The sequence below is a fragment of the Poecilia reticulata genome, chromosome 12, assembly GCF_904066995.2.
Source record: "Poecilia reticulata chromosome 12, P_reticulata-male-v2, whole genome shotgun sequence".
Classification (NCBI taxonomy): Eukaryota; Metazoa; Chordata; class Actinopteri; order Cyprinodontiformes; family Poeciliidae; genus Poecilia; species Poecilia reticulata.
In genome coordinates, this window is record NC_088841.1 from 11,071,955 (window position 1) to 11,079,389 (window position 7,435).

The 7,435-nt window shown below is 34.3% G+C and overlaps 1 long non-coding RNA gene across 1 annotated transcript; it reads right to left on the reverse strand.

The window, feature by feature from the left end:
* Positions 1 to 5,577: 5,577 nt before the first annotated feature.
* On the reverse strand, positions 5,578 to 6,850 carry LOC145553981 (uncharacterized). Its single transcript, XR_014090042.1, has 4 exons — positions 6,374 to 6,850; positions 6,058 to 6,195; positions 5,845 to 5,950; positions 5,578 to 5,754 (listed from the first exon to the last, which is right to left on the reverse strand). It is a non-coding gene; the product is annotated as an uncharacterized LOC145553981 (long non-coding RNA).
* Positions 6,851 to 7,435: the final 585 nt, after the last annotated feature.

The following is a 7,435-nucleotide window of genomic DNA, read 5'->3' on the forward strand; positions in this document are numbered from 1 at the left end:
ATTCGACTGACAAAAAGGTTCAGTTTTAGAAAATCACTGGAATCTAACTCTGTTGGGCAGATATTTTGTTAACAGTTTTTCTTCTCTAAATTAATCTGATTCAGAAAACGATTTTCACCTATCACATCATAAAATTATACATGTAGTACCAGGAACTGTCTGCTGTTTGACTAAACATGAAATAAGAAATATAAATATTTGCTATTCTGACTACTGTTGAATATTTCACTGTAAAGTGTAGATTTTAGCAGTAAGCAACGATCTTTTAATTGAGCATGCTATTGATATTAGGTCAAAGTCATTTATGATTAGCTTTCCTTTTCCCGACAGATAATATAAATTGATCGTGACTTCAACCTTTGTCTCATTGCTGAAGCAAGTCTGAGACGTATTTAGAAGGACAGTCATTTCCTTCCTTGTGATAAGCAAGAACAGAAGCTGAACTTAAACTTTTCAGCATTTTGTCACATGACACTTCTAGGTTTTTACAGGAATTTTACTGTATCTAAAACACCAACCTAAAATATATTGTGTAGTTCATTTTTTTGTTTGTTTGTTTGTTTGTTTTTTACAAATGGAAAACATGGGAGATGGTGATAGTAGCAGCATCATAATGTGGGGACATTTTTCCTGAGGAAGGACTGAGAAGCTGGCTAATTTTATAGAGAAGAAAGATGTAGCAAAACAGGGAAATCCTGGAAGGAAAGTTGCAAGATGCAATAGTGGGCTATAGGGCGGAGATTTGCCTTCCGGGAGCACAACAATCTTGGAAATCTTGACATGGATACAAGATCTAAGGATGTTCATGTGTTGCACACATGCTTAAATACTGTAAATTTTAATAATAATGGTTTTAGAGCTTACCTTCTGCCTGACTAGTGACCCCAGTTTCTCTCAGATCTTCAACTCAACACTTGTATATTTACATATGTTTACACAGTGTGTGTTGAGCATTGTTTCTTCAGACAAAGGCAATTCTGGGAGGAAACGGCTAAGTTAACCAATGATTACATTTTTTTGTTATATGGAATATGCAGTTGATGTTTGAAGATGAAAAAAAAACAAATGCTTCCACGAGTTTTAGGTATTAGTACCCTATACAATGCAAACCACAGGAGGCTCCTGTAGGACAATGGTCATTTCCTAAAATCTATTTTCAAAATTAGGCCAGCGGAAGAAAAAGGACTTTTCATTTGGCCTGTAAAGGGGTTTGATCTTTGAAGAGATATTTTGTTTTTGTTTGAGGTTGCACCTGTTCACCAGCTGTGCTGTTTACACTCTCAAATCTACAGCGGCTGCTAGACAAGCAACCTTTAGAAATTATATAGCATGACTATAATTGAATAACAGATATTTTAAGAGATTCAAGTCATTAAGATTCATGCTTTCCACCTTTGACCATATTTAAAGCAGACAAATTCATAAAAATAGCAATTTTTTTTATGTGAATGTGTAAGAGCTCATTGCAACATGTATGAGTAGTTCTGCTCCTTCCTATTTTTTTATTTTTTTTCATAAAGAAGAAGTCCCAAGGATTCAGTTGCAAAATAAAAGTGCGACATCATACTAATGATGATAAAATCAGTGGCATGTTGATAAAGAGGTGGACTTTGACCAAAGTGGAGTTCTGGGCAGGAAAACTGTTAATTACATAAGGTTGACCTACTGCTCACTAAAAGAGGGAACCAACGTATTCTAATCAAAGACATCACAAGTCTTGCATTGCACTGCATTATCAGCCTTGACAATGTGAATGACCACAACATTAAGGACATGTTCACTCCATCGGTTCAATCACTGTCAAATAAATATTTTCAGTGGAACATGTTGAAAGTTTTATCTTGTCAAAAGGGCGTGTTGGTGGTCTAGGACTGGCTGAAACTTGTTCGTTTTCCCATACATTGGGAAATGATGTGTCTAATAGCAGAGTTGCATACTCAGCAATATGGAGTTTTTCTTAATAAGGTTCTTATTAAAATGAACCTTAAAAAAGTGTTTATTTTACTTGAGGGTTTTTATACCATACTATTTCCTTGGAAAATCTACAAATCTTAACATGCTCCTTTTAAAATGCCAGTTTTTTTTTTGTCCTGCAGGGATATTCAAGATCAGACCAGTTACCTTGAAGCTGTGAAAAAAACACATACATGGCATATCTTCGAGATTTAGAAAGCATGATTTTGGACAAAAACCTTTATGAAAGTCCTGCAAATGACCACTGTGTTGGTGTCTGATGAAACTATAAGAAAAGGGAAAAACCACAGTGACCAATTGCATTTTGAGGAGGAAGGTGGAAGCTTGGAGACCTGAAAAGAGCACCATAAAGAAAGGGAGAGCTTCACAAAATGAATGGCATCTTGAGAAAAGTCCATTAATTGGACATTTACACCATCACCACTGCAGTATTCTGCAAGATTGTAGGAGAACAATTCTTCCTGACATTGTACAGCCTTAAAGAAAAGTGTTTTGTTTGGTGCTGATGACGTAAACCAAGACATCCGACATGAAAATGACCTTATTCATAATGCTAAATTAATTAGAAAGCAGTTTATTTTTTTCTGTCGATTTTTTTCTGAATTTACAGGAAACTTTGTGGGAAGCACAAAAACATCCATGAGAGAAAGGCAGCCTCCGAGCAGAGGCACAACTACATAATTTCTATGCGGAAACATTGTAGGCATGCTTTAACCTTCTCCCTCTTCTGTTTTTTTGTGCTCATGAAAGCTTTCTTTTCATGATGCTCATGATGAAGGAGCAGAGGGACACCTAATACATAAAGTTCCACTGTTATTAATCACAAAATTTACACATGCAGGAACAGCTTCTAAATACAGAAAACGTCAATTAGAAATTATTTTTGCGCCAGAAATTTACCGCTTCCTCCGATACTATGCCCCTGTGCGTCACATACAGTGCATGTCCACCATTTGCACCACCGCCTACGAACATGACTCACTTACACCAGGTCTGTCCCAGGAAAGGGCCGAAATCTCAGCAAACCACTGTAAAATGCTTGACCAAGGATAAACACACGTATGATCAAAAATTAACAAAATATGTGCCTGTTTGGAATGTGAAAAATAATTAGAAAAAGCTTGTGTGTTCGTTTGTACAGTGTACATAAACATTGGGTTTCAATTGTAGGTTTTCAGCACCATTTGGAACTAAAACTCTTGGTTTCTTACAACAAAAACTCTACTTTTCTTATTTCACATAATCTAGGTTCTCATTCCAGATGTTTAAAGTACTAGCATGTTGCAATTTTGTCTTTTTTAAAAAGGTTCCAATCCAGTGGTCTAATGGGCTTTTTAAGGCCTGGAGTTTTGCCAGGGATTATGTCAGAGCTCAAATATTTTGGCATGCTCTGATTTATGCATGGCTCAGTGTTAGTTTATAAAAAGATAGGTCTCAAAAGTTTAATAATTAAAGAAGAAAAATTTAAAAAATAGCAAAAATGTGTCAGTGTTTTCCCTGGATACACCGTTTTCTCCTACTATTGAATGTAAACAATGATACAGACCTTAGATTCGGACAGTTGTCTCTGAATCACCTAACTTAAGAAACAGCATATTTTGGACAAATTATATTCAAGTGGAAATAAAGTGAGCTGATCAGCAAAACAAACCTCGACAGCAGCAGGGAACAGACTTATTTTTGCATCCGCAGGACGCAGGCACCGTGCAGTTACTGAATCAGCCGTGGCCTCCTCCGTGTCCCAAAGGATTCCACAAACAATACAGGGAAATATAACTCGAAAATGATTCCAAACACACCATCAAATCTTCAATAACTCCCTTAATAAAAGTGTATAAAGGTGGTGAAATGACCCACTCAAATTCCAGACCCTCACTTAAAATTTTTTTAATAAAATCTGAACTGTAGAAGGCAGTGATTTAACTTGTCCCCAATGGACACAACTTTCTAAAGTTGTAGAGGATGTGCCACAGTTCCACTAACATGATGTGTTATGACATCTGTTGTTGTTTTACCCATTTTTAGAAATTATTAGAGCATTGCAAACCTTTTAAGCTGGGGGAAGATTTAGTTTGTCATGACAGTGATTGTGAATCTATCAGCAGCTGACAAGTTGGAAAACAAACATACAACCAAAAACTTTAAAAAACACAAAGAGGATCACGTCCACATTGGCCAAAAAGTTAAAAGTCTATAAAATGAGAACAAATACAATAAAACAGACCAAAAAACAAGACGATGCCCAATTACATTTAAAATTACATGATATTACACTGTAAATGTTTTGAACGAATACATTCAAATTAGTTATTTTTTACCGGACAGACTTAAACAGAACGCAGCCCTCCTTAGTTTCATTAATTGGGAACGAAAGCTCTGCAAACAGAGAAACTGTCTTCTTTATGCAGAAAATTATCCCCTCAATCTGAAGGTAAGAGCTTGCTGATGTGGGGAATTTAAAGGTATATTTAACTACACTGCTACCAATTATTGATATGCATGGTCTACTCTGTCTTTGAATTTATTATAAGCCGAACAGTCATGTTCACCTTTATAGCTTATACATTGTGCTGAATTGATAGTGTTTCTTGCTACTGCCTGGGAACCTGCTGCAGGTTGGGTCTGAGGACCGACGGATACAACATGAGTGAGCTTTCTGCCACTCCTAACATTTCTCTTCAGTTGACATACAGGCAAATATATTTCTCAAAGTACAGCACAGATGTTGTCTTGATTCATTGTGAAGATTTTAAATACAAGCGCAACAACTAAAGATGTTGTCCTTATTAAAGTATGAGGCCTAACTACAATAGTTTAGGAGTTTGGGTATATTATATTAGTATGTTGGAATTCTAACATTCATTAGGAACTTACTTGAGAATAAAAATATAGAAAGAAAGTAAGCAGGTAGAGTCCAGGTTTGAAATCAATATATCATCATAATCAATATGTGAACTGAGTCATCCATCCATCAACAAGAATTCAGGTATAGGAGACAGTAAACAAGACATAAACTTTCTAAATGTACTTTTTATGCTTTGTACCTTGAAAAACTTTTTTCTTTGTAAGTACCCAAGTAAAAAAAGTATGCTTTAGTATACTAAATTTTAACATACTTTGATTGATGCACTTAAACTGTACTATTTTGGAACAACTTTTTTTGTGCTTAGTATACTTTAATAGTATTTAAATAGTATTACATTACAACTTTTAGTATACTTCAGTATACTCAACGTACGTTTTTGGAACAACTTAAAGTTGTACTTAGTGTACTTAAAGTATACTTTTTTATGTAGTATTCAAGAGAAATATTCCAAAAATATTTCATATTGAGTGTACTAATCCTATCATACAATCATATTAAAAATATACTTTTAATATATTTTTAATATACTAATATATTAGTAATGTATTTAAATTACACTTAATTTTTATTTTTGATTTACTGCTATTGCTAATAAAGTACAATTTTAATTACTCATACGTCTTTATTCATACTTTGTAAATGACATGCATAACTACACTACAGTACTTACATTGTTTTAGGCTACAATTACATGGAAAAATTAATTACACAAGATGTTCAAGATAATTCAAATATTGTTTTATTACCGACATTTTAAAATTGTCCAATTTTACTCACAACTTTATGAACTTTACATAAATTATCAGTTTACACATCAAAGTGAACACATGAACATGAAAATTTAAGTCTGACAATAAAACATGAGAGTGAGGATCAACGACAGAACATTCTCGTTCACTGCACCTTACAGGAACCTACAAAAAAGAACAATAGAGCAATTAAACAGAGAAAGCATTTGTATTTAAAGAAGACAGAAAAATGGCAAATAAAAAAATAATACCTACAATTTTAATACGTTTTGTACTCGCTGTGTATGTGACATCATCAGAACTGATGATGATTGGGACCGGATGCCTGGGGTGGAAAAACATTTCTGGGTTTCGTCTTTGCCTGTTTATGTTAGACGTAGAAAAAATAGTCAGCAATGTGATAGAATCAGTTGATGTTGGCATCAACTATGAAGCTGTTTTAAGTGTGGACTTAAGGAGACAAACTACCTTAACATTTTTACATCCATGATCTGAACACAATGATTCTTGCAGGGTGGTGAGGGGGGCTGGTGGTGCCCATCTCCAGCAGCCATCAGATGAGAGGCAGGGTTCACCCTGGACAGGTCACCAGTCCATCACAGGGTCCTGAAAGCCAACAACAAATAAAATGTATGAAAGAGAAATGTTAGATTAACAAGAAGAGAAAAAAATCTTTCCAGTTATCTTTAAATCAAATTTTGTTTATTAAGCACTTGGTGTTGGTAACACACCAGTTTTTGTTGTTGAAAATGTAGCTAGCTCCTCATTGAAAAAACAAACTTACATCATGAAGACGATGTGGAGGTTCATCTTTAGAGCTGGTTGATGATCTGGTGGAGTCAGAGCTTCTTCTGAGACAGGAAAGTCTTTAGGTTTCCTAACACCTGATTTCTATGAGGGGCCGTTTAGGACAAAATCTATGTTTTGTCTCTCACAGACTACAAAAAACTCACGCACACTCAAAAAAAACCTCACGCACACTCTGCGGTCCTATACCGCCTTGTTTTGAACTAGAGTTAGCCATGTTCGGTATAACGGACTCTTTCTTCTTCGGCACTAGTTGGCGCCGGTTAATAATTCCTGTAATGCTCGCACCCAGTGGACAGATTGTGCTACAGCAATTTTGCTATTTTTAATCAATCAATCAGATTTATTTCTATAGTACATTTAAGCTACAAGAAAGTTTAAAGTTCTATATATATTTAAAAGCACAAATATACTAAGTAATAGAACATACAGTGAGTGAACAATCGAAGCTTATAGTTTAGGATCAAGGCATACTTTATTAGCCTAAAATTTGCACTGAGATGTAATCTAAAACATACCGAAATTAATAATCTAAAGTAGTGTTAAATGAATTTTAATACAATTCTATTTTCAGCATATATTTTTAACACAACATATATTTTAAATATACTTGAGAAAGTGTACATTTACACATGGGCAAATAGATATATTTTGTTCACTTAAAGTATACTTTTATTTAATATATTAAAAGTGTATTTTGGTACAATTACGTTTGTTTAAAGTTCTAATTTCGAAATTGGTACAAGTATACTTTTAGTATACTTCAGATATTATAGGTAGTACACTTAATACTTAGTATACTTAAAGTGTACTTTCACAAATTTAAGTATGTTTGAAATATACTAAAGTATATCTTTTTTTCACCTGGGTATTTTTGTGTTTGAAAGACACCGACATGTGTTGCTTTTATCTTTAGTTGATAAAATGCAGAGCTGTGTACATCATATTTGAGTGCAGCATTAATATTATCTATGCATTTTTCCCCCTACTGTTGTATAAAATATATTTAGTTAAGAAACGCAAGCCACCGAATAAACCG